Raw genomic sequence first — 26,617 nt, 5'->3', positions numbered from 1 at the left:
TAAGATTGGTCCCAGACCCTTGAGGAACTCCACTAGTAACTTCCTTCCAGCCTGACAGTTCACTCTTCAGTATGACCTGTTGTAGTCTCCCCTTTAACCAGTTCCTTATCCCCCTTTCAATTCTCATATTGATCCCCATCTTTTCCAATTTGACTAATAATTCCGCATGTGGAACCATGTCAAATGCCTTACTGAAATCTAGGTAAATTAGGTCTACCACATTTCCTTTGTCTAAATAGTCTGTCACCTTCTCAAAGAAGGAGATCAGGTTGGTTTGGCACGATCTACCTTTAGTAAAACGATGTTGTACTTTGTCCCAATTACCATTGACCTCAATGTCCTTAACTACTTTCTCCTTCAAAATTTTTTCCAAGACCTTACATACTACAGATGTCAAACTAACAGGCCTATAGTTACTTGGATCACTCTTTCTCCCTTTCTTAAAGATAGGAATTACGTTAGCAATTCTCCAGTCGTACGGTACAACCCCTGAGTTTACTGATTCATTAAAAATTCTCGCTAATGGGCTTGCAATTTCATGCGCCAGTTTCTTTAATATTCTCAGATGATTGTCCGGGCCCTCCGATTTTGTCCCATTAAGCTGTTAAAGTATGGTTTCTACCTCAGATGTGGTAATATCCACCTCCATATCGTCATTCCCGTTTGTCATCCTTCCATTACCCCTAAGCTCCCCATTACCCTTATTAAAGACTGAAGCAAAGTACTTATTTAGATATTGGGCCATGCCTAGGTTATCCTTAACCTCCTTTCCGTCCTCAGTGTGTAGCGGTCCCACTTCTTCTTTCTTTGTTTTCTTCTTATTTATATGGCTATAGAACCTTTTACTATTGGTTTTAATTCCCTTTGCAAGGTTCAACTCTACTTGGCTTTTAGCCTCTCACTTTATCCCTACATGTTCTGACCTCACTAAGATAGCTTTCCTTGCTAATCCCACCCTTCTTCCACTCCTTGTAGGCTTTCTGCTTTTTCTTAATCACCTCTCTGAGATGCTTGCTCATCCAGCTTGGTCTACAACTCTTGCCTATGGTTTTTTCCCCCTTTCTTGGGATGCAGGCTTCCGATAGTTTCTGCAGCTGCGACTTAAAGTAATTCCAGGCCTCTTCCGCATTTAGATCCACAAGTTCTTCAGTCCAATCCACTTCCCTAACTAATTTCCTTAATTCTTTAAAGTTAGCACTTTTGAAATCAAAAACCCTAGTCCCAGATCTATTCTTGTTTATCCTTCCATCTAGTTTGAACTGAATTAGCTCATGATCACTCGAACCAAGGTTGTCCCCTACAACCATTTCTTCTATGAGGTCCTCACGGCTCACCAAAACCAAATCTAAAATGGCATCCCCTCTTGTTGGTTCTTCAACTACTTGGTGAAGGAATCCATCAGCTATCACATCCAGAAAAATCTGATCCCTACTGTTCTTGCTAGCACTTGTACTCCAGTCTATATCTGGGAAGTTAGTCTCCCATGATCACACATTTTCCATTAGTGTTTACTTCCTTAAAAACATTAAAGAGGTCTTTATCCATATCCAAATCAGATCCCGGCGGTCTATCGCACACCCCAAGCACCATCTCAGGGGAGGCTCTAGTAGCTTTCTTTCCTAGTGTGATTTTTGCCCAGACAGACTGTCTTGTCCATTCCATCACTTCTTATTTCTTTACAGTTAACCTCCTCATTGATGTACAATGCTACTCCATCACCTTTGCCTTTATTTCTATCTTTCCTAAACAGCACATAGCCTTCAATACGTGTACTCCAGTCATGACTACTATTCCACCATGTTTCTGTTATCCCTATAATATCTGGTTTCACTTCCTGCACCAGTAGCTGTAGTTCCTCCATTTTGTTCCCTAGGCTCCTCGCATTAGAGTACAGACATCTTAATTTTTGCCGTTTGGCTTCACTCACATTCTGTACCCTGTTAGGCACAGACATTCTACCACCACCATCACCTGTTAGTCTGTTATCTACACTACCCTTCCTCCTTATGCCAATTCTTCTGTCCATGGCTGTATCCCCTCTTACTTTGTTTACTTCCCTCTCAAGGTTAAATTCCGGCGTGGAGATCTCCCAAACATCTCCCAACCATCTCCCCCAAATTTCTAGTTTAAAGCTCTCTTATTCAGGTCAGCGAACCTCCATCCTAGAAGTCTATTTCCCTCCTTCCGTAAATGCTTCCCAATGGCCGTACATCCCAAAGCCGTCCTTATAGCACCACTGCCTGAGCCATCTGTTGATCGCCATAATCTTGTCACACCTTTGTCGCCCTTCTCTAGGAACCAGCAGAATCCCACTGAAGATCACCTGATCCTCGATTTCCTTAAGTGTCTTCCCCAGTCTGGCATAGTCTCCCTTGATACATTCCAGAGAGTATCTAGCCGTATCATTCGTTCCCACATGAAGGACAATCAACGGATTCTTCCCCGCTCCCGCTAGTATCCTTTTCAGCCTGAGGTCCACATCCTGTATCTTAGCACCCGGCATACAGCACACCCTTCTGTTCTCCCGATCAGCTCTAGTCACAGGCCTGTCTATTCTTCTCAGTAAGGAGTCTCCAATCACGTAGACCTGCCTTTTCCTGGTGACAGTGCGCTTCTCCGGTCTATCTCCAGCACCCACCGGCTGCAAGTCCTCTCGATTCCTATTCCCCCTTGCAATCCTCCTGGGGCTCATATTCGGTGTTGCCTCCATTGACTCCTCCCCTCCTCTTGCAGGACTATCAGCTCTTCTCTTTTTCCTTGCCCTCTCTCCTTCAGCGACCACCTGCTGTGCCCCTTCTTCATTTTCCAACTCTGCAAACCTGTTCCTGAGTTCTATTTCTCCTTCACTGGCCCGTCTTTTCCTCTGCCTGGTTCTCTTAGTCACATGCTTCCACCATCCACTTTCCTTCCCCAGCAGTCTCTCCTCTGAATTCTTTGGTCCTGTTTCCATCTGCACATCTGAGCTTATCCCTTCAGCCCCCTCGTGTCTGTGCTCCAACGTCTGCTCAAACTCCCTTCTGAAATCAACCAGAGTTTGCACCTGCATCTCCAGTCCTCGGATCTTCTCTTCCATCAGCTCTGTCAGGCAGCACTTCGTGCAGACAAAGCTCTTTTCAGGCGCCCCCTCCATGATCATGTACATGCCGCAGCTTCCACATCCAGTCATCCTCATTGTGTCTTTCACTGCTGCCTCTGTATCAGTCATGGCCTTCCCACCTGCCGCCTGGTAGTCAACACAACACAAGCCCCCAGCAGGCACCAGACCACCACCCTATCCCTTGACTTGCTTGTCGGTTCCTCTGTCTTAGTCTCCCCTGCAACCTCCCCCTGGAAACTCCCACTGAAACTCCCCCATTTACAGCTCTGTTGGCTGGCTCCTGTGCTGCTGCAGCTGTCTGTGCTGCTGCCTGACTGGCTGGCTCCTTATATAGGACCCCTAATCAGGTAAGCCCCGCCCCCTAATCAGGGCCCCGCTGTTCTCTCGGCACACTGCCGCTAGCAGCCTCCACACACACACACACACACACACACACACACACACACACACACACACACACACACACACACACACACTACACACTACACAATACAATCCACAAACTACACAATACAATCCACAATCCACAAACTACAAAAACCTGCTCCTCCAACAGAACTCCCACTGAAACTCCCCTGTTCACCATGTCTCCCCTCACCTCTCCCATCCCTGTTCAGGAACTGCTCTTTTGAGATACTGCTCCTTGAACAGATCTGCTCTCTATTGGCTTTGTGGAGGAGGTTCTTCCAGAACTCTGGGGTCAGGGCTTCTATTTCTGGCATGTTCCCAAATATAAGGGAGGGGAAAGACACATTCTTGGCCTTTGCGGCCTCAATAGATATATCAGCTACATGTCCTGTTCTGGGGTGCAGTCTAGACCAGTGAGGGATTGTCACCATGTGCCCTGCAACACTGGGTGCCTCGCAATGCTCTGCTGTTGTAGCTCCCAACCTGGGCAGCTCACCAACAGCCAAGCAGCATGCAAGTCACACCCTGAATGTCTGTGTATAGCTACAGCCCTGGTCCAGCAACTCTAATCCCAGCAGCCTGTCAGCAACCCAGCAGCCTTGGTTACTACCTGCAGGGTGACCCCAAAAACATGTGTTCTGCACTGTCCAGCCTTTACCTGGGCAGTTCAGTATTAGAGGTCTATTGCCCCTGTAAGGTGCCAATATGCAAAAGTTTGCTACTTTAACTGGAGTTATCCAAACAGCTCAACTGAAACACAATACTGGATTAGTTTTGATTTTAAAACATTAATTTAGCTACAAAGAGAGAGATTTTAAGTGAATTAAATGGTATTAAAGTCAGAAATGGTTACAAGAGAAATAAAGATAATATGTTTTATAGTGAATAAAACTTACCTTGAACCAAGTCTAGTTTGTTAAAATCCTTACCACATGCGCCCAGCAACATTGTTGACCAAAAGTACTTCTGGAATATAGGGGGAAAGGCTTCAATTCCTGGTATTTCCAGACTGTTGCCATTGTTATGGGTAACTTCATCCTCAGTTTTTTTTCCATATTCTCCAAATTATTAGCTGTTATTTGCATAGTGCAAACAAAGTGAAATTTACTAAAAATAGACGCCGTCAGCACTGAAACAGATGATGACACCGCCAGGGCCGAAAGCCTGGCACCAAAAGAGGACACTCTGAGAATAATACATTGATTACATCAGGCTCCGCCAAAATTGCTCTTGTGATAAATTAAGGATTATTTGACCTTGCTAAAGCCCTGTGGCAAAACACCCACTACCATCCACATCATAGCACAAAAGGTGGAAAAGTGGTATCAGATCCTGCAGGAGGTGTTTGAATATTTTTATGTCCATTCCAACCTGGGTTCCTTGGTCATCTCAACAGTTGAAGAAAAATCCAAATCCAACAAATGCACCCCAGAAGACAAAGACCTAAAGAAATCTGACCCATTCAAGAAGAATGCCTACTCCTTTGGTTCCCTTCGACTATAGGGAGTAAATTGTCATGTCCTTCTGGTCTAATATAATTTCCTGACTTGGGACAGTGTAATATCCTTTTTGACAAAGCTCCGACTCTATAGTAGTGACTCTTCAAGCCGCTGTAGATACTACAGACACCATGGCCAGATCCATGACTACAGTGGTGGCAATGTGAAGGGCCCTGTGGCTAGTAGTGCTGAGCACTCTCAAGGAACTGCAAGCCACTACAGAGGATTTACCCTTTTGAAAGGATGAGTTCAGCAAAAATTCAGACAATGCTCTTCATTCCTCGAAGAACTCAAAGGCTGCATTTCACTTCTTAGGGATCTCTATCCCAGCCCCTTATCATAACCATATTGCTTACAGCCTTAAACGAGACAGAAGAACCAGTCATATAAAGCCAGACAGCTCAATTATTCTCCTAAGAAAAAAAAATACACCAGTGTCTTGGTGACAGTGTACCCATGACATGCCAGTAAATATGACAAAACTGTTGACCATCACAACATAGCCTGTCCAGAGCATGTAAGCTTCCAAAGTCTTCACCCCCTTCCAGCAGGCATAGCCCATCATATCATTGGACGGAGGGGTGTTAGAGAGCATATCCAGTCTGACTCCATACACCCTACTTACCTCTCTTCAGAGTACCTTCTCACTCCTTACCCATTTTGCAGTCGGATATACTAAACTCGAGGTGGCCTTTCAGTGTGAGATTGAGTGAGACTCAAACTCACGACCTTCAGGGTTGTAGTTGAGCCGCTAACCACTCAGCCACTGCATGTCCTAGAGGAAGTACTTTCGGACTATAGGGGGAAAGACTTCAACCCCTGGTATTTGCTTATTCTGAAGAAGAAAGGTAGTCTTTGTACGATCCTAGACTAGAAAAGACTCAATAAATACATGTAACATCTCTCATTTGAGATGGTAAGGCTTGCCTCCATCATTCCCTCTCCTCAAGCTCAAAGTCTGATTTGTTGCTTTCAGTTTGCAGGATGTGTACTTCTGTATAGCCATCCATTGGTCCACAGGAAGTACCTAATATGCACAGCATGGCCCAACTATTACCAAGATACTGTCATTCAGACTCTCCATGGCAGCGAGATTTGTCATGAAATGCCTACAGGTGGTGTCAGCACATTTAAGAAATCCACATCTACCAGTACCAGCGAACAGGGGCTGCTAACAGGGAGTTTTGCAAGGGAGTTCTCCAGGTTGAGGAGCAAATACAGCATCTGTGGGGTAAGTGATTGTGTGTGTGTTTGTGTTGGGGGTTACTTGCTGTGTGCTGAGCTTGTGTTTGTCAGTTTGTTTGTTTGTTTGGTGGTTTGAAGGACCATGTGCTGTGGCTGGCAGTTGGAGGCCGTGAGCTTCAAAGGAAGGTTTGAAAGCTCAAAGCCTCTGGTAATTGGCTGAGCCTTAATCAGTAGGCGGGGCATTAACTCAGGCCAGGGCTTTATAAAGCTGCGCACAAGTGGCCAGGGACTGCTAACAGGGAGTTTTGCAAGGGAGTTTGGAAGGGGAGTGGGAAGGGACGGGGGGGTCCGTTGTCGGTCCTACCTGTTTCCTTGTAGTCCCCTTAAATCCTATAATCCAAACCATATTTCAAAACCCCTTTCTTTAAACCACCCTTTCATTAACTGGGAGACAATGCAAGCAGAAGCCCAGCAGCAGAGTGGGGGCTATCCAGTTTATTGCCCTGAGTGTAGCATGTATGATTACCTGCCCTGTGGGCGAGTGGCGTATGTGTGCAGTTGGTGCAAGGAGCTCCTGGCCCTCGGAGACCACGTACGGACTTTGGAGGCCAGGGTGGCGGAACTGGAGGAGCTAAGAGAGGCAGAGAGGTATGTTGATGAGGCTTTCCGGGACACTGTAGAATTGTCCTACCTCTGCTCAGACAGCCTCTGTGCTGTTGAGGAGGAAGAAAGGCGCAGGGAAGCAGAGCAGTCAATGAGAGCAGAGGGAAACCTTCCCATAGTTGGGACCCTCCTTCCAGATGGTGCTGGGGTTGCCTCTCGCACTGAGGTTACCTCTCCGGGGGAGGGAACTCCAGTTTCTAGGAAAAGGCAGGTGTTAGTAATGGGAGATTTGATCATTAGAAACATAGATAGCTGAGTTTGTGATGACCGGGAGAACCGCATGGTGACTTGCCTGCCTGGTGTGAAGGTTGCGGATCTCTCGAGGCATCTAGACAGACTTGTATAGTGCTGGGGAGGAGCCGGTGGTTGTGGTACATGTAGTTACCAATGACATAGGGAAGGGTAGGAGAGATGTTCTGGAAGCCAAATTTAGGCTGCTAGGGAAGAGACTGAAATCCAGGACCTCTATGGTGGCATTCTCAGAAATGCTTCCAGTTCCATACTCAGAGCCAGGTAGGCAGGCAGAGCTTCAGAGTCTCAGTGCGTGTGTGAGACGATGGTGTAGAGAGGAGGGGTTTACGTTCATTAGGAACTGGGGAAACTTTTGGGATGGGGGGAGCTTCTACAGGAGAGATGGGCTCTACCTAAACCAAAGTGGAACCAGACTGCTGACACTAAACATTGAAAAGGTTGTAGAGCAGTTTTTAAACTAGGAGATGGGGGAAAGCCAACTGCTGCAGAGGAGCATGTGGATCGGACACATATTTCTCTTAGGGGAGAGTCTAATGATAGGGAATCTCCAGGTTATAGTCAGGAACAGAGGACGGAAGAGGATAATGTAAGGGCCAGATCAGATGATAAACAGTCACATAAAAAAGCATCTGGCACATCAGAAAAGGGCAGACAAATAAACAGAGACAAGTTTTTAAAGTGCTTGTACACAAATGCTAGAAGTCTAAATAATAAGATGGATGAACTAGAGTGCCTTGTGATAAAGGAGGATATTGATATGATAGGCATCACAGAAACCTGGTGGACTGAGAGCAATCAATGGGACACAATCATTCCGGGGTACAAAATATATCGGAAGGACAGAACAGGTCGTGCCGGGGGGCACGGAGTGGCACTATATATGAAAGAAAATGTAGATTCAAATGAAGTAAAAATCTTAAGCGAATCTACATATTCCATAGAATCGCTATGGATAGAAATGTCATGCTCTAATAAAAATATAACATTAGGGATCTATTATTGACCACCTGACCAGGACAAATAATAGTGATGATGAAATGCTAAGGGAAATTAGAGAGGCCATCAAAATTAAGAACCCAATAATAGTGGGGGATTTCAATTATCCCCATATTGACTGGGAACATTTCACTTTAGGATGAAATGCAGAGAGAAAATTTCTCGATACTTTAAATGACTGCTTCATGGAGCAGCTGGTACGGGAACCCACAGGGGGAGAGGCAACTCTAGATTTAATCCAGAGTGGAGCGCAGGAGCTGGTCCAAGAGGTAACTATAGCAGGACCGCTTGGAAATAGTGACCATAATACAATAGCATTCAACATCCCTGTGGTGGGAAGAACACCTCAACAGTCCAACACTGTGGCATTTAATTTCAAAAGAGGAAACTATACCAAAATGAGGGGATTAGTTAAACAAAAGTTAAAAGGTACAGTGACTAAAGTGAAATCCCTGCAAGTTGCATGGGCACTTTTTAAAGACACCATAATAGAGGCCCAACTTCAATGTATACCCCAAATTAAGAAACACAGTAAAAGAACTAAAAAAGAGCCACTGTGGCTTAACAACCATGTAAAAGAAGCAGTGAGAGATAAAAAGACTTCCTTTAAAAAGTGGAAGTCAAATCCTAGTGAGGTAAATAGAAAGGAGCACAAACACTGCCAGCTTAAGTGCAGGAGTGTAATAAGAAAAGCCAAAGAGGAGTTTGAAGAACGGCTAGCCAAAAACTCCAAAAGTAATAGCAAAATGTTTTTTTAAGTACATCAGAAGCAGGAAGCCTGCTAAACAACCAGTGGGGCCCCTTGACGATCGAAATACAAAAGGAGCACTTAAAGACGATAAAGTCATTATGGAGAAACTAAATGGATTCTTTGCTTCAGTCTTCACGGCTAAGGATGTTAGGGAGATTCCCAAACCTGAGCTGGCTTTTGTAGGTGACAAATCTGAGGAACTGTCACAGATTGAAGTGTCACTAGAGGAGGTTTTGGAATTAATTGAGAAACTCAACATTAACAAGTCACCGGGACCATATGGCATTCACCCAAGAGTTCTGAAAGAACTCAAATGTGAAGTTGCAGAACTATTAACTAGGGTTTGTAACCTATCCTTTAAATCAGCTTCATTACCCAAGGACTGGAAGTTAGTTAATGTAACGCGAATATTTAAAAAGGGCTCTAGAGGTGATCCCGGAAATTACAGACCAGTAAGTCTAACGTTGGTACCGGGCAACTTAGTCGAAACAATAGTTAAGAATAAAATTGTCAGACACATAGAAAAATATAAACTGTTGAGCAATAGTCAACATGGTTTCTGTAAAGGGAAATCATGTCTTACTAATCTATTAGAGTTCTTTTGAAGGGGTCAACAAACATGTGGACAAGGGGGATCCAGTGGCCATAGTGTACTTAGATTTCCAGAAAGCCTTTGACAAGGTCCCTCACCAAAGACTGTTAAGTAAATTAAGCTGTCATGGGATAAAAGGGAAGGTCCTTTCTTGGATTGAGAACTAGTTAAAAGACAGGGAACAAAGGGTAGGAATTAATGGTAAATTCTCAGAATGGAGAGGGATAACTAGTGGTGTTCTCCAAGGGTCAGTCCTAGGACCAATTCTATTCAATGTATTCATAAATGATCTGGAGAAAGGGGTAAACAGTGAGGTGGCAAAGTTTGCAGATGATACTAAACTTCTCAAGATAGTTAAGACCAAAGCAGATTGTGAAGAACTTCAAAAAGATCTCACAAAACTAAGTGATTGGGCAACAAAATGGCAAATGAAATTTAATGTGGATAAATGTAAAGTGATGCACATTGGAAAAAATAAGCCCAACTATACATACAATATGATGGGGGCTAATTTCGCTACAGCGAGTCAGGAAAAAGTTCTTGGAGTCATCATGGATAGTTCTCTGAAGATGTCCACGCAGTGTGCAGAGTCGGTCAAAAAAGCAAAGAGGATGGTAGGAATCATTAAAAAGGGCATAGAGAATAAGACTGAGAATATATTATTGCCCTTATATAAATCCATGGTTGCCCACATCTCGAATACTGTGTACAGATGTGGTCTCCTCACCTCAAAAAAGATATTCTAGCACTAGAAAAGGTTCAGAAAAAGGCAACTAAAATGATTAGGGGTTTGGAGAGGGTCCCATATGAGGAAAGATTAAAGAGGCTAGGCCTCTTCATCTTGGAAATTAGGAGACTAAGGGGGGATTTGATAGAGGCATATAAAATCATGAGTGATGTGGAGAAAGTGGATATGGAAAAATTATTTACTTAATCCCATAATAGAAGAACTGGGGGTCACCAAATGAAATTAATAGGCAGCAGGTTTAAAACAAATAAAAGGAAGTTCTTCACGCAGCACACAGTCAACTTCTGGAACTCCTTACCTGAGGAGGTTGTGAAGGCTAGGACTATAACAGCATTAAAAGATAACTGGATAAATTCATGGAGGCTAAGTCCATAAATGGCTATTAGCCGGGATGGGTAAGGAATGGTATCCCTAGCCTCTGTTTGTCAGAGGATGGAGATGGATGGCAGGAGAGAGATCACTTGATCATTACCTGTTAGCTTCACTCCCTCTGGGGCATCTGGCATTGGCCACTGTCAGTAGACAGATACTGGCCTAGATGGACCTTTGGTCTGACCCAGTACGGCCGTTCTTATGTTCTTATGTTCTCTTCAATCAATGATAAACCACTGCAAGTCAAATCTGACTACGACAGTGTTTATTTGCTAGGAACTAGTAGGCAAAATCTGGGTATGTGACCCCATTTGTCCAAGTTCTCCTGGAGCCACTAAAACTCTGACTGAGGTCAGTGTGTTGTCTGTCCACACACTAAGTTTACAAGACAATCCCAGACCCACCTGAAGTCCTGTTAGTGTCTGGGCCCCAAGAATGCATGAAAGGGAGTTCCATTCTTTGTTCCTTCTCTAACAGAGGGACACATTATGGACACATCAGGAACAGGTTGGAGAGCCTGTCTAAATCATCTGTAGATGCAGGCCACCACATAAATGCCACAATGCAGATATTACTGAATGCATCATTAATTCAATACATAAACAAGGAATTGCTTATTCATCACCCCTTCTAAGGAAGCCCTCAAATGATGGACATAATGTCGTGCCAGTGTGATAATTCCACTGACTTTGTGCCTTCCAGGAGTCAGCAACAACCTGGCAGACTTTGTGAGCAAACATGGAGTAACCAATAACAAATGGTTATTGTGGAGGTACTTTGCAGAGCTGATATTCAATCAACAGATCTTTTTTCCCACCAAGAACATCATCAAATATTCAAAGCTTTCCTCCAGAAGAGTCATGAGACCAGGTTCATTGTCAGATGTATTTCTGCTACGTTGTATGCTCAGCCTCCTATATGATTGTCCACTGATACCCTGGATTCCCAGAGTGATATCCAGGGTGAGCTGGGACAAAGCCACATTGGTTCTTATAGCTCCTTATGGCCCAAGGCATTTTGGCTATTAGACCTATTGAAGATGTCCATTTGGCTTCCCATCTATTTTCCAGCCTGTCCAGACATGATATCCCAGAATCATGGTCAGATATTGCACCCAGACCTGGCATCATTGCGCTAGATGCCATGGGATGATAGAGAGACTGCCTCCATACAGATACAGGAAGTTCTCATGCAGAGCAGAAACCGTGCACAAGGAAGACCTACTCCTCAAAATGGAAAAGTTTCTCCATATGATCAGTCCAAGACAAACTGGACCCAGTAGAGGTTCCATTACAGAAGATCCTTGACTACATGCTGCACTTGAAGCATGCTGGCCTAGTATTTAGCACTCTGAAGCTCCACCTTGCAGTGATATCAGCACTTTTAGGTCTGTTATTGAGTGACCAGAGAGATTGAAGTGCTCTCCTACTGGTGTTTGAATGTTATGATTCCTGATGTCATATTTGTGTCCATTTATTCTTTTGCATAGAGACTGCCAAACTGGACAGATCTAAAAGTGGCAGTTCTTCAACAAAAAAACTTTGAAAACAGACTCCAATGTGAAGCTGCAGAACTGGAACTAATTTGCAAACTAGATGTCATCAGATTAGGCCTGAATAAAGACTGGGAGTGGTTGGGACATTACAAAACCTAAACTTAATTTCCCCAATACTAAATTTCTCCCTACTGTTATTCACGCCTTCTTGTCAACTGTCTATAATGGGTCACTCGCTTACCACTTCAGAAGTTATTTTTCTTCCCTTGGTATCCTGCTGTCAATTGATTTCTCTCCTTAGAACAGTGGTTCCTAAACTTTAACAGCCTGTGAACTCCTTTCACGAGCACGTCAAGTCTCGTGAACCCCCTCTTAAAAGTGAATATTTCCAGGGATTTTCTCCTTTACCTGAGTATAAATTATAAAAGCAGCGATCTTGGAAATATAAAAGTTGTTTTATGACATGCTTATTACAAACTATTCATTATTAATTAATATTTATCATTACAGTATTTTTATTACATTATGAAAACAGCAACACTCTTCCAAGATCTCACTTTTGTAACTTGTATCACTTTGAATAAGCCTGTTGTAAGACAAGGCTCCTGTGTTTCATCAAGGAGTATCAGATGTGAAACAGCATAAAGGTATTTAAGAAGCCAACTCAAAAAAGTTCCTCCTGCACAAGCATTCAGGTCTTGAGCAGTCCAGGCAAACTGCGCACATTACAACAAAGCTTAAGCTTGTTCTTCATAATTTTAAAAACAATACTAGCTGCCTATTTAATTTTAAAAACAGCAAAAATATTCACCTCCCTTTCTGTTTCTTATAAGGAGTCTTGAAGTTTAAATCTCCTCAGTGTGATAGATACGCTTGCTTTGATCTGCTTAGCTCTTGGAAGTCCAGGGGCTCTGGGCTGCTGGCCCTGTGCTGCCCAGGGTCCCTAGGGACAGCTCTGTCCGCCATTAGGGAATTTTTTCCCGAGAACCCCCTGTAACATTTCGCAAACCCCCAGGGGTTCAAGAACCTCAGTTTGGGAACCACTGCCTTAGACTGACCTCACATGTGGTAATGCAACCCCCATCCTTTCATTTATTTATACCTGCTCCTGTATTTTTCAGTTCATGCATCTGATGAAGTGGGTTCTAGCACACGAAAGCTTATGCCCAAATAAATGTATTAGTCTCTAAGGCGCCACAAGGACTCCTCATTTTTATATGATATCAGTACTTCATCCACTGAGCTGCCAACTCTGCCCCTGGGCAATTTAGAATTTTTCTAATCCTCTCCTTTTTCCCCCTCCCTGAAAAGATGGGAAGATAAGGGAAACCACTAGGCAACAAAGTGTGTGATAGTGCTACATCTCAGTGCAGACAACAATGCTCTCATTACATTAAGGATGGGCTAGAAGACTTTTCCCTGGACTGATAAATTTGAATGAAAATTTGCAAGTTTGGACCAGTCTTTCTTTCTTGGGTAAAAGAGAATTTTAGAATGAGGTGGTGATGATTTGAGGGAAAGAGGTCTTCATATGAATGTAGGATAAGAAATGACTTAAGAATTAAGTCTCATTGAGATCTTTGCCTTGCCTAATGTTGACTTTGCTTTATTTGGTTTCTTTAATTCTCTTGCTACATTTTTAAGTTTGTGACATGAGTTTTATTTTGAGCTGTAATTATCTGCAATTATCTTTTCCATACCAGTGGTTTCTGAAATGTTTGTATGGTTCTCTACATTAGTATGGTTCTCTGCATTAGTAGTACAATTGACAAATATGCAGTAGATAGGTAACAAGTATAGGAGAAAGAGGAACAGTAAATGAAGAATGAGTTAAAATTCTTTGATCTATAAGCAATTGTCTGCCCCCTCCCCTTTTTTTTTGAGAGAGAGAGGAGTTAAGTTTCACTGCTCCTGGGTAGCTGATAAGGCAGCTGATGGGACTGGATGCTCTTATCATCCTTGATATAAGATATTTATTTCAATTTATAAATATGTACTGATCCAGTACTCTTGAGTGGCTGTTATAATCATTATAGGAATACAATTAACCAATATGATCCAGAGTCCCAAAAATGATTCTGCTAAGTCTCTGTTCCTCTCCCACTATCTCTACCATCTACTCTGTCCTTCCTTCCCCCTCTAAATGCTGTTCCATCAGCTAAGAACGACATTGCTTACAAGGTGTCTGCAGAGCAGTACACGTTATGCCTTCAATCTCTTCTCATGAAGATTCCTATTCCAGCTCTGGATGGGGGACACTAGTCTGTATTATAGGATTTCAGCACAATAGGGCACAGCTGCAAAGCCTGGCTAGGCATCTTAGGGGGAAAATGGGCTTGGAGACTGGATTTAACAGTAAAATGCACTCAGACGCAGGAAACTGATTACATGCTTTATCTGCTGTGCTTTTTTCAGTGGTTTGTGCTTTTTATCAGAAGCTCTGAATTTGTTTGAATAGTTTCAATTTGTCAATACTTTCTTTCAATTAAGTATTTTTAGGTGAAGTTAAAATACATCCATAGGTTTGCTGCTTTTCTAGAACAATTGTTAAACTTGAATCCTGGGACAATTCTGACATTTGATGCTCATGTGCAAGTAAAGAAGTTAGATTAATCTGGTGTTTTACTTTTAAATACCATTAGAATTGCAGGGAGAAAATAGTGTTGACTTGTTAATTAGTAATGATACAGATCCTTTCATATTTTGATTACTGATTCAGATCCAAGCCAGTCAGTAGTAACCAAAGTTTGCTCTCTAGGTTGATGGTCTGTATCTGGTTCCCAGAGGAAGAGTTCCTATTATCAGAAACATACCTTAGTTGATATGCTTTTGTTAGAAGGCTAAGCGGAGTCCAAGAACTGAATAAATATATACAGTAAGACCTGCTTTAGAGACTAGCTCTGAAGAGAGACCGCCTGTCTTGAGCGACTACTTGTAGAGCCATAGAATACCGCCACTCTGATGTGCCAGCTGTTGAAGAGAGACAGCCTCTTACAAGCGACCACTTTTGCCAACTCCCATGAGTGGTCACTCTTGGCAGGTTTTACTGGTCGAGCATCCGACAAAATGCTGCTGGAATTCAGCGGCATATTGGCAGGTACTTGACTGCCGCCACGGTCCTTCAAGTTTGGGGACCACTGATGTAGACCATGTCAGAATAGCGCTGCTGTAGGACTATCAGTATAATTCAGTTATTTGGAACAGGTCTCTAAATGATCTTATCTGCTCTAGATCTACAATATCTGATGACCTGAGTTACAAGACAGATTTCACCTACTCAGTGGCAGATGTTAAGACTCAAATTGCTTTTTTGGCAAAGACATCTGTATATAGGACCTTGGCAAGAATCAAATCAAATGGAATATCAAGTCATCTCACCAGACGGGACATTAACAAGACTAGATACTAGTGTTCTGAGAATATCAAAGGTCAAAAGATGGCCTCCTATAAGGCTAAGGACAATAATATATCCAGGAGGGCAGTCATGCATTGTCTATTTTCTGAGGAAATGAATCTCATTATGAGGAACTGTTTCAGCACAAGAATACTAAATGAACACCACCATGACATGTAGGGTAATTGAGATGTGAGGTATTTTCTTGCCTGACCACAGTGAGTCCTCAGTCAGTTCATGGCTGCCCCCAAGATTCATGGAGCCAAAGGCCTCAAGAGCCGTTTGGGAAGATAATATTCAGTGTTTATATTGCAATAGCACCTAGGAGGCCCAATCTCAGACCAAGACCCATGTTCTGGGTGTTGTATACACATAGAACAAAGATGGTCCCTGCCCCAGAGATCTTAGTCTAACTAAAATGCATTCTGACCTTATCCAGGAGGTAAAGGTTAATGAGCATGCCATGGCAGAGATGCCACCTAAACCTTGGTCCAGAGATAGAGGTCACTGGACACTGCCAATGCCAGAGTGCAGTAAGGGACTTTCTAGCCCAGCTCTCTCCGTCGATAACAAACCGTCTAAGGGTTCTCTACTGATATCTCAGGCTGGGGCTTCTAGGGGCAAAATAGGTTCATCTGGGTTCATTTGGATTCTGTGCACTACAGAGGAGTAGAACTTCTGGGAAGCCCATTCCTGTACCCTGGGCCAGTATCTTTCTTAAGAGACTCAGAAGGGGCCCATGTGGAGCTTGGAGACAGTAAGCACAGACTCTTTTAGAGATGGGAGATGGCTAGTGACAAAGTATATTTGGAACACACTTTCAGTCCAATTTCATTCTCCACTTTGATAAAGGATTATAAGGATGAACTCCTGGAATTGAAATAAATAAAGCCAGCCAGTTTCCCTTGCACACAGTTACAGAGTACAGCACAGCAGATCAATCCATCAAAGAGTAGACCACAGACGCACTGATTCCTCTAGGCATGTACGTTTGTGCACACACACAAAGGAGGAATTTTTCTCTGTGTGAGCAGAAGGCCAGCTGCCCAAATCAGAATCAGAGGCTCAAATAGTAGAATATATTATAAAAAACAAAACAATGCGCCTTCCCCTTCCACCCTGGCCAAACAGATTCTTTCAACCAGTGCATACTCCGTTTTTCCTAGAATTAGGGCTGTCAATTAATCACCGTTAACTCATGCGATTAATTAAAAAAAAAGAATCTCAATTAAAAAAATTAATCATGAAGTTTTAATATCAATATTAAACAATAGAATACCAATTGAAACTTAAATATTTTGGATGTTTTTCTACATTTTAAAATATATTGATTTTAATTATAACACAATATACAAAGTTGACCGTGCTCACTTTGTATTATTATTTTTATTACAACTATTTGCACTGTAAAAATGACAAAAGAAATGTATGAGGTGAATAGAAAAATACTAAGTACTGTCATGCAATCTCTTTATCATGTAAGTGCAACCTATAAATGTAGATTTTTGTTTTGTTACATAACTGCACTCAAAAATAAATGTAAAACTTCAGAGACTACAAGTCAACTCAGTCCTACTTCTTGTTCAGCCACATGCTGAAACAAACAAATTTGTTTACTTTTACAGGAGATAATGCTGCCCGCTTCTTATTTACAATGTCACCTGAAAGTGAGAACAGGCATTTGCATTTTGTAGCCAGCATTGCAAGGTATTTATGTGCCAATTGTGCTAAACATTCATATGCCCCTCTATGCTTCGGCCATCATTCCAGAGGACATGCCTCCATGCTGATGATGCTTGTTAAAAGAATAATGCATTAATTAAATTTGTGACTGAACTCCTTGGGGGAGAATTGTGTGTCTTCTACTCTTTTTTACTTCCATTCTACAATATATTTTATGTTATAGCAGTCTCAGATGATGACCCAGCACATATTGTTCATTTTAAGAATACTTTCACTGCAGAACTGACCAAACACAAAAAAGGTGCCATTGTGAGATTTCTAAAGATAGCTACAGTACTCAACCAAAGGTTTAAGAATCTGAAGTGCCTTCTAAAATCTGAGAGGGACGAGATGTAGAGCATGCTTTTAGAAGTCTTAAAAGAGCAACACTCTGATGCGGAAACCACAGAACCTGAACCATCAAAAAAGAAAATCAACCTTTCTGCTGGTAGTATCTCACTCAGATGATGAAAATAAATATACGTAGGTCCGCACTGCTTTGGATCATAGTCGAGCAGAACCCATTATCAGCATAGACACATGTCCTCTGGTGGTTGAAGCATCTGGCACATAAATATCTTGCAACGCTGGCTACAGCAGTGCCACGCGGACGCCTGTTCTCACTTTCAGGTGATATTGTAAATAAGAAGCAGGCAGCATTATCACCTGCAAATGTAAACAAACTTGTCTGAGCAGTTGGCTAAACAAGAAGTAGGACTGAGTGGACTTGTAGGTTCTAAAGTTTACAGTGTTTTATTTTAGAATGCAGGTTTTTTGGTATATAATTCTACATATATAAGTTGAACTTTCATAATAAAGAGATTGTTTTGCACTACAGTACTTGTATTAGGTGAATTGAAAAATACTTTATTTTGGTCTTTTTACACTGCATATATTTGTAATAAAAATAAATAAAAAGTGAGCACTGTAGGCTTTGTATTCTGCATTGTAATTTAAATCAAGATATTTGAAAATGCGTAAAATATCCAGAACTATTTAAATAAATGGTATTCTATTATTGAGTGTGAGTAATCGTGATTAATTTTTTTTTAACTGTTTGACCGCCGTACTGAGAATGACTGACTGACTGAAAGCTGCCCTGAGCAAAGCTGTATATCCCTTCTCCTGCTCCCTGGGAAGCTGTCATGGCGGGATTGGGGTTTCTTGTCTCTCCTAAAAGCTGTGGGTTGTGATGCTCTAACTGTTGGGCTAATGTTTCCAGTTACCACTGTGGGTGACCACGCCCTAATATCTAGGTTATATAACTGGCCCTTGTTGCCTGATATCATCCCTGTCATCATTCTTTCCACCTTATTCCTTCAGTATCTGGCCATAGAGTGATGAGATGGACAGCAACCCAGATGTGGAAGAACAAGCAGACAATAAGAGGCCTCTTGGCCCACCATTTTGCTTTCTTTTTACCTCCACTGGCCTCTCATTTCATAAGGCCAGAAGGTTTCTCAGTGTGCGCCAGTCCAAATTGAACCTGCTATCACTACTGAAGCAAAATGTTTCTTTCTCCCCTGATGGTCAGGGACTCAGTGATTTTAATTGAGGGAGATATTTTTACTTGAAAGAATGGACGACTCCTTTGACATGCCCTTCATAGGCAACTAAGACAATGCAGGAATCACCTCAGCCCCTTTTTTTAGGCATGAAAACTCTGAGATGACATCAGGAGAACCTCAAACAACAAAACGCCTATGATTGGTCATTCACATCTTGAGTGCCTCTATGTGCTTTCACAAGCACCGCTAACGTGTGGATGTTGGTCATTGGACTTTGTCCAGAAGGGGGATACTCTATTGAGCAATGCAAGAATGACAGGAACAACTTTGTTCCATTATCAATCCATGCTAGGGTTGCTAGGGAATAAATCATCTCCCCGGGCTTTCAGCTGGCCAGTGGCACATTCCACTTCACTCCCACTGCAGATATTGGATGTTAGTCCAACTGTCTTCTACCTGGCTGCATTAGGTACAGCTTCATAACCCAGGGCAATAGTGGCTATGCTGGCCCCCCCCCGAATGAAAATATGAATAAAAATTTCATTAATATCCTTATTTTTGTAATGGAATTGAATTGTTTGCTTGTCTGCTCCTGATCAATCAAGACTTTCTGAACAACCTCACATCAAACACTCCACCAGTGATTCAAGGAACACTCATGAAATCCAGGAAAAGCTTGTTTCTGATACGACAGCTCTTTGAGGCAGCTGTGCTATATGTGTAGCCAGTTTGCTAAATTAAATTGGTTGGTTTGGAAGCTGCTTACCTTTCAGATCCACATTTGAAAAATTAACAATTTGGCTTCTACACATGTGGAGTATTAGAGGGTAGGTCCCAAGAGTTTGCGGGATTTTCCCAGGTTGGATTGTAGAAGTTTTGAGAGCTTGATTTCTCCTCTCTCAATTTCCATTGGGATCCATGAGGTCTTCCAGAGTGTAGTGTGCTACACAGACAATTCCTTGCAGTTTGGAATGGTGTTGGGAACCTACCTTACGCTCCATACCGTAGGCATATTCAGAGCTCTTTGATAGTATATCGGCAGGACTACTTTCAGGTTGTGCCCGTGTCTATTTGTGGCTACAGCTGGCTGTTGCACAAGTATAGCCATTTCATGCCAGAAGCTTTCAAAATGGATAACACATTGTGTCATACTGGCTGTCAAGGCTGCTTCCACCAAGGCTCAGCCTTCCACTGCAACATCCCAATATCTGAAGTCTTCAATGCTGCTGTGTGGAGCAACCATCTCATGTTTGTCAAGTATTATGCAATGGGCTTGGCTGCTAGATCAGATGCCAAGGTCAAGCGAGTTGTACTCATGTCTCTGGTTGATGCAACTGATATTTCTCATGCTTACCAATCACCTACAGTGAAATCCACACGAACACATACTTGAAGAAGAAAGAACTGTTACTTACCCTACAATAACTATGGATCTTCAAGATGTAATCGGTGTGGATCCTAAGATCTGCCCTCCATCTCTGCTTTCGGAGTCCTCAGGTAATGGGCTTCGGATTGTGAGGGACCTGAGGGAGGGTTGGGGATGCTCCACCATTTATGCCCTAGTATGGGAGTATGAGATGACACAGGGCACATACATGGTGGCCCCAGTAGACACTGCTATTCAAAAGATCCAAGCTTGTGCACATGAGATGCACACCCACCTGCAGTGGGATCCAAACTGACTGCAACATCTGAAAAGAAACCACAGTTATTGTAATGTGAAGAACCGTTCTTTTTCCCCCGTGTTCTCATCTCCTGTCTGGGACTATAGGCTAAACCTTCTGGCCAGCAGATGGAGCTAGATAGAAGTACTGGCCATTTATCATCTTATTCTGGGAATCTCAGAGCTGTCTCAGCATGGAAAATGATCCAAGATCGCTAGAATTCCCTGGGAGCAGAAAGAGAGTGAGAAACTAAGTATTAAATTTCCTCTCTTTTTTTTTAATTAAAAAAAGTTACGAGACGCTATAGTGTTTAACACTTTTTTTCCAGCAACTGTTGCTTCTTTCTTGTGTGAAGACTAGAAATTCTCTAAACATAACTGGAAGTCAAACCACAGTAGTCCCATGCCAGGTTTGATTTTGAGAGAGAGCAGTCCTGAAGATACTGAAGGTTGATTCCTTGTAGCTGAGCCGGCCTTGATTCCTGCCATTAGTCTGGGAGCTCTCAAAAACTTTACTGTAGGGGTTCAGATTCCTGCAAGACTAGACTGCATTTAGCTGTCTTAACCGTGAGACCATCCTTTCTTGTTTTGTAGTCCACTGCCTCATTTGATATACCTTTCAACTTCTATAACAAATAAGGTGAGATCCTACAGACAACAGCCTCCTTCATTCCACAATATTGATGCACCAGCAGAACAGGTCCATCACATGCACTAAACAAGATAGGGTCCTCTGGGAAACCATTCTTCTGTGATTATGAAATTAAAGACTGCATCCCACATATGCATGGGGTTTCATAAATATTTCCTGACTTCATAGGAATGATGAGACTCAGAAATCTTGGGTTCCATTTCATGCTTTGGAGAAGAATGTGGTTTGTTGGGCACAGATTCCTCTGTCCTTTCACTCCAAATGTGACTATATTTGCACTGCCACTCCAATCTGTCCCTGTGTCAATTCTGTGTCTTCCCCGCCCCAGCTTCTTTTCTCACAGTCCTATTCTCCTGGCTACTCGGTCACTGTCTCCAGTCCTCAGGCTTCTCATCCCAATCTCCTTGTCCAGCCAGTCCTAGTCTCCCCCTTCAAGCTCACTGTCCAAGGCCAAACTCTGTCTCTCCTGCTCTCCATGCCCAATCCCACTCTCTTTACTCAGTTAGATCCAGTCCCCCTTCAAGCTTGTCATCCAGTCTGTCTCTCCCCGCTCCGCCCTCCAACTGGCTCCCAGTCCTTTTCTTACCCCATGCGTTCTTCATTCAGTTTTAGTCTCCTCCCATTGCCTGCCTGGTTCATTGTTGGTCTCTTTGCCCAGCTACTCCTAGTTCTCGCTCAGCACCTAGCTCCTTGTCTGATCTTTCTCCCTTGTTCCCGTTCCCCACATCAGTTCCTAGTCCCAGTCTTCTTGTCCATGCAGACCTAGTCTGCCCCCCTGCTTCCTATAGCTTCTTGTCTGATCTCAGTGTTCTCACCATCAGCCAACTGGGTTCACAGCCTTCTTACCAACCCATTTCCCTCACCATCTCCCAGTTGCAGCTTCTCCACCCAGCCACTCCAAGTCCCAGTCTTTTTGCCCAGTTAGTCCCTGTCAGAGTTTTATCTTCCTTCTCTAGTCCCTGTCTCCCCAGACTCCTTGTTCCAATCTACTCCTTTCTCTCCTTCCTGGTCTAGCTTTTGTCACTTCTACATTCGAATCAGATGGCTTCCTCTTCCTTTCTGTCTCGGTGCCAGCAGATGGGATCATTGAGAGCACAGGAGAGAACCGCTTTCTGCCTTCAGTTCCAGTGCCTGGACCCAGCCTGGCCTGGAGAGCCATTACAGGGAAATTCCAGCTTCAACCTTATAGACCTGGACTTGAGGGAGCATGTTCATGGGGTTATGGGAAGCTATGGGGATGGCACATGCATAGGTTGGTCAGTGCTGGGAGCTATGAGAGGCTCCAGCATTCTCAGTGATGATGGAATCTTTGGAATCTCTGCTAAAAATCCAAGCGTCTACTAAGCATGTAGTAACTGATTTTTTTTAAAGGCGCATAACTTGGCCAAACCTATTCATAGAGTTTAATTTTCAGAGGGATGGAAAAATGCACCTCTTTGACCCCCTCTGCCAAATTTCAAATTACTGATCCAAAGCATGGGGCCACTAGAGCTGTTCAAAGAAAAGGTCTCCAGAAATTTTTAACATTTGCAGAACAATGTATTTTTTCCACTCGGCTCAACTGTTTTGAGTAAAATTTTTCAGAAAACTTCAGCTGGAGGCAGACACCTGGCATGTGAAATTGGAGCCCAATTTCACAACATTTGCAGAGTTACAAGCAAATAAAAACAGGGTCTTATAACAAGAATTGTAAGGCAACCTTAATAATAGCCAGCGCTACCAGTCCTGCCTTGTGTGTTTGTGTACACGTGTAAAAAATTACGTTAAAAGAGTATTCAGTTGCAAAGTCAAGCACTCAGAAGTTGGGAAATGCCAGAATTGAGGTTGTCTGTATATCCTAAGTTGGCTCCCTTGTACCCATGCATTGTTATATGATTTTGTGATCATATAGTATTTATTTTTTTCCACAGCCCTGTTCTCCCCTCCCCCATTATTCAGTGAACAGGGACAGCACTCAGTTAATAAGCAGGTGTTCAATATGTTGATTTATCCTAATTGGTTTGCAGACAGAATTATTAATTTGCTGATAATCATCATGGTATGAGTGCTTTACAAACAAAACCTCTGAGGTGAGTGGATAGAAATCATAGAATCACAGGGTTGGAAGGGACCTCAGGAGGTCATCTAGTCCAGCCCCTGCTCAAAGCGGGACAAATCCCTAGGCAGATTTTTTTTTAACCCCAGTTCCCTGAATGACCCCCTCAACAGGGGCGGCTCCGGGCACCAGCACGCCAAACACGTGCTTGAGGCGGCAAGCCACTGGGGGTGCTCTGCCGGTCACCGTGAGGGTGGCAGGCAGGCTGCCTTCGGCGGACCTCCTGTAGGCGTGCCTGCGGAGGGTCCGCTGGTCCTGTGGCTTCAGCAGACCCTCTGCAGGCAAGCCGCCGAAGGCAGCCTGCCTGCTGTGCTTGAGGTGGCAAAATGCTTAGAGCCGTCCTTGCCCCTCAAGGAGGGAACTCACAACTCTGGGTTTAGCAGGCCAATGGTCAAACCACTGAGCAATCCCTCTTCAATTTAAAGGTGGGGAATTAGAGGTGCAGACATTAAAGTCAAAAGTGTTTGCTAATTTTGAGTGCATAATTTCAGTTGCCTAGGGTTTGATTTTTTTCAGAGTATTTAGCATTTTATAGTGCTTTATATGTTGAAAGCACAGCTCCCAGTGTCTTCCGATGCAGCTGTGAAAGTGTTCATTCTCAGAAATTGAAGAACACACAAATAGTGACCACCTGTGAAAAGTTTTGGTTTAATTGACTTATCAAGCATCACTCTCAGGGAAAGAATCCAACTGTCCAGGGTAACATTCAGCTGCCTTAACCATAAGACCATTCTTTGTTTTCATGCCATCCCTTATATACTCGCTATACATCTTCTAACTTCTGTAATAAATGAGGTCTTACAGTCAAGAGCCTCATTCACTGCATAACCCGGATTCATTCCCAGAGTTCATCATGTGCACTGTAAGAGGCAAGGGACCTATGGAAAATCATATGTGATCATCTTATTAAGGACTGTATTATAATGCATATTCACAAGGGGTCCCAGTTAAGGTTGCATAGGCAACTTTAATTCTGTAACTTGCTAACTTTGTGTGCTTGATTTTGAACTGTTAATATTCTTGTAATGTAGTTTTTGTGAGTGATTTCTGAGGCTTTTATAAAAGCAAACTGAAAAAACCCAAATTCTATCATGTGAACGCATACTGACCTTTACATGGGTCGTCAGCAGGGTTAGAATCTTTAGATCCAGAGCACAGCACTCTGAGGTAACTGTATGACTGATAGCAGTAGTCAGTTGTCATCCTTTATGTGGTTCCTCCACTAGAGGAGGTTGACACACAAAACTTTGCCAATAATTGTCACAGGTATTTGCTGATTGCAATGGAATGCAACTTGGATTTCATTCCAGGTTCTGGAGCAAGTGTGTTCTACAGGGCATAAATACTTCTGCCCCATTTTTCCCTGAGCCTGACCTTATCTGCCTGTGTCTTCTCCAGCCTATCCCTGTGTCAGGTCTTGTCTCCCTTTCCCTTGCCCCCAGTCTCCTTGTCTGATCTTTACCCTCCCCTCACCTTCTTCTGGCTCCCTGTCCTGCCTCTCTTCCCCCCAGGTTCCTTGTCAAGCTTCTTGTCTTCCCTCACAGACACCTTATCATTTATTTGTTCACTTCCTACTTCATCCCTCTAGCTTGGCTTAGCTTCTTACCCCTGTGCGTTTCAGTCAGATCGCTTCCTTCTCTTTTATGGTATCAGGATACCGGCAGCAGGAGCATTCAAAACACGAGAGAGACATTTTCTCTGTCTCTCAGTTCCTGTGCCTGGCACCACAGTAACCCACCCCTCAGCCGTCATGAGCCTCGATTGTGGGGAAAAACCTTCTTAGTTCCTGCATCTTTGGGTTGGAGCATGCTCAATACAGATAAAAGTCTTTGGGGAATTTAGCTGCCAAAGTCCAACCACTCTATATTGAGCATGTCTGCAGAGCATGTCTGCATTTAGATTTTTTTGAAAGGCTTATTGCTTGTCTGGATTTGAAAAGTTTTCATATTGTTGCACAACACAGAGTACTTGTCATCCTATGCTGTGTAATGCAACAGATGGTATGGACCCACTTCAGGCCATAGATAGAAGAGCTGTTTTATTGTATGGCTCAGATTATTCCAGTTACCAGTGAAAGTGTGTATACTACCTTTTAAATTATGTAATGCCACCAAGATCATGAGTGTGCAAACTTCTTTCCAAGGTCCACTCTGCTTGGTATAGGAGAGATACCTCTTTGTAGTTGAGAGACATTCATACTCCATAGAAGGCATGGTATTTTTTTATTTCTCCTTAAAGATTGCCTTGGTAAGCCTTTATATCCATCACATAAGTGAATTGTTTTGTCCCTCCTAAAATCAAAATGCCCAGTTATGTGCAGAAAAGAAGTTTAGGTTCAAATAATTAGTCCAATCTTATTTCATAAGATTTACTTGAAATGTCACCTGTATCAGCAGATTTAAAGCTGTTCCATGCACCCACCGTTGGCACAGAAAATACTTAATCACAACTCTTGATGTTTTTAATTAAAAAATGAATCTGTTCAGGGCAATCTGTCTGTAGTAGCTTACCAAGAAATTAGTCAAATAGGATCACGTTTTAGATTTTATGTTTTCAGAAAGTCCTAACTTTGAGGTTTCCTTTTAGTAGAGTGAGAGTGGATACCTTTAGAAATTCAGACACGGAATGGTAGCTGGTACTGACTAGGCTTAGAGTTATAAAAATAACTTTCCTTTGACTGCTCTAGCATATTAGAGTGTTTGTGACTTCTGCCAGGCGAACAAATTAATATATAACTTAGAAGCCCAGTGACCTGATGGAAGTGTATTAAGGTTCAAAAGTGGCAGCGAAACAGAATTTTCAGGAAGTAGTTATTGGATCTGTCAGCACTCAGATAAAATATATTTGTTCTGCAGACTTTAAATTCTAAGAGTCAGATGTCTGCATCTCAGTTTGGTTTCTTTTGGACTACAGGACTATCATCAATTTGTTTACTCCTGTTCTTTTTTAGGATTTAAATTTACTGTTGGTGTTTTTCTTCTACAGTTTCTTGTGGATGTGTTGTTACTTCATGACACCCCCTTAAACCAGATGAATCATTCATGTGAGTCTGGTTCAGCAGACAGATGTACTACCAACAGTCTTAAGCTCTTTATCTATAGAATTTGTTTACCTCCTTGCTCTTCTGCTGTCTCAGAGATAAATCAGCGTAAGGTTTTCTTAATATACAAGTTAATTTGTTTGGCTCCCACTTAAATTAAATCCTATTAGAATCATAGCTTTGCTTCCAAGCTAAGCTACGCACTATAAAAATCACTGTCATTTTCATACAAATAAGGATCCTGGTGCCCCTGAGCCATCTTACAGTGAGCATGCATTGTTTTTGGAATCAGCAAGTTCTGTTTCATCAGGGCCCTGCTGGACACCTGACATTAGCCCTTTTGTCAGTTTCTCTGCATCGACTGCAGCTGAATGTCAGCAGAGACTCCCTTCAGATAGACAGGCTTTTTCCTTGAGTGTGCATTCAGCAGAATCTGTATCTCAGAAATGTTGCCCAAATGATAACACTTGGAGAATGAGTGAGAG

At 42.8% G+C, this 26,617-nt stretch overlaps 1 protein-coding gene across 8 annotated transcripts in view; it reads left to right on the top strand.

Annotated features, from left to right (window-relative positions):
* ERC1 (ELKS/RAB6-interacting/CAST family member 1) overlaps positions 1–26,617 on the top strand; it is a 593,813-nt gene that overhangs the window by 94,759 nt on the left and 472,437 nt on the right. The window lies entirely within an intron of this gene.

This window comes from Gopherus evgoodei, chromosome 1 (genome assembly GCF_007399415.2).
Source record: "Gopherus evgoodei ecotype Sinaloan lineage chromosome 1, rGopEvg1_v1.p, whole genome shotgun sequence".
In the NCBI taxonomy this organism is placed as follows: Eukaryota; Metazoa; Chordata; order Testudines; family Testudinidae; genus Gopherus; species Gopherus evgoodei.
This window is presented reverse-complemented; position numbering and strand designations above follow the sequence as displayed.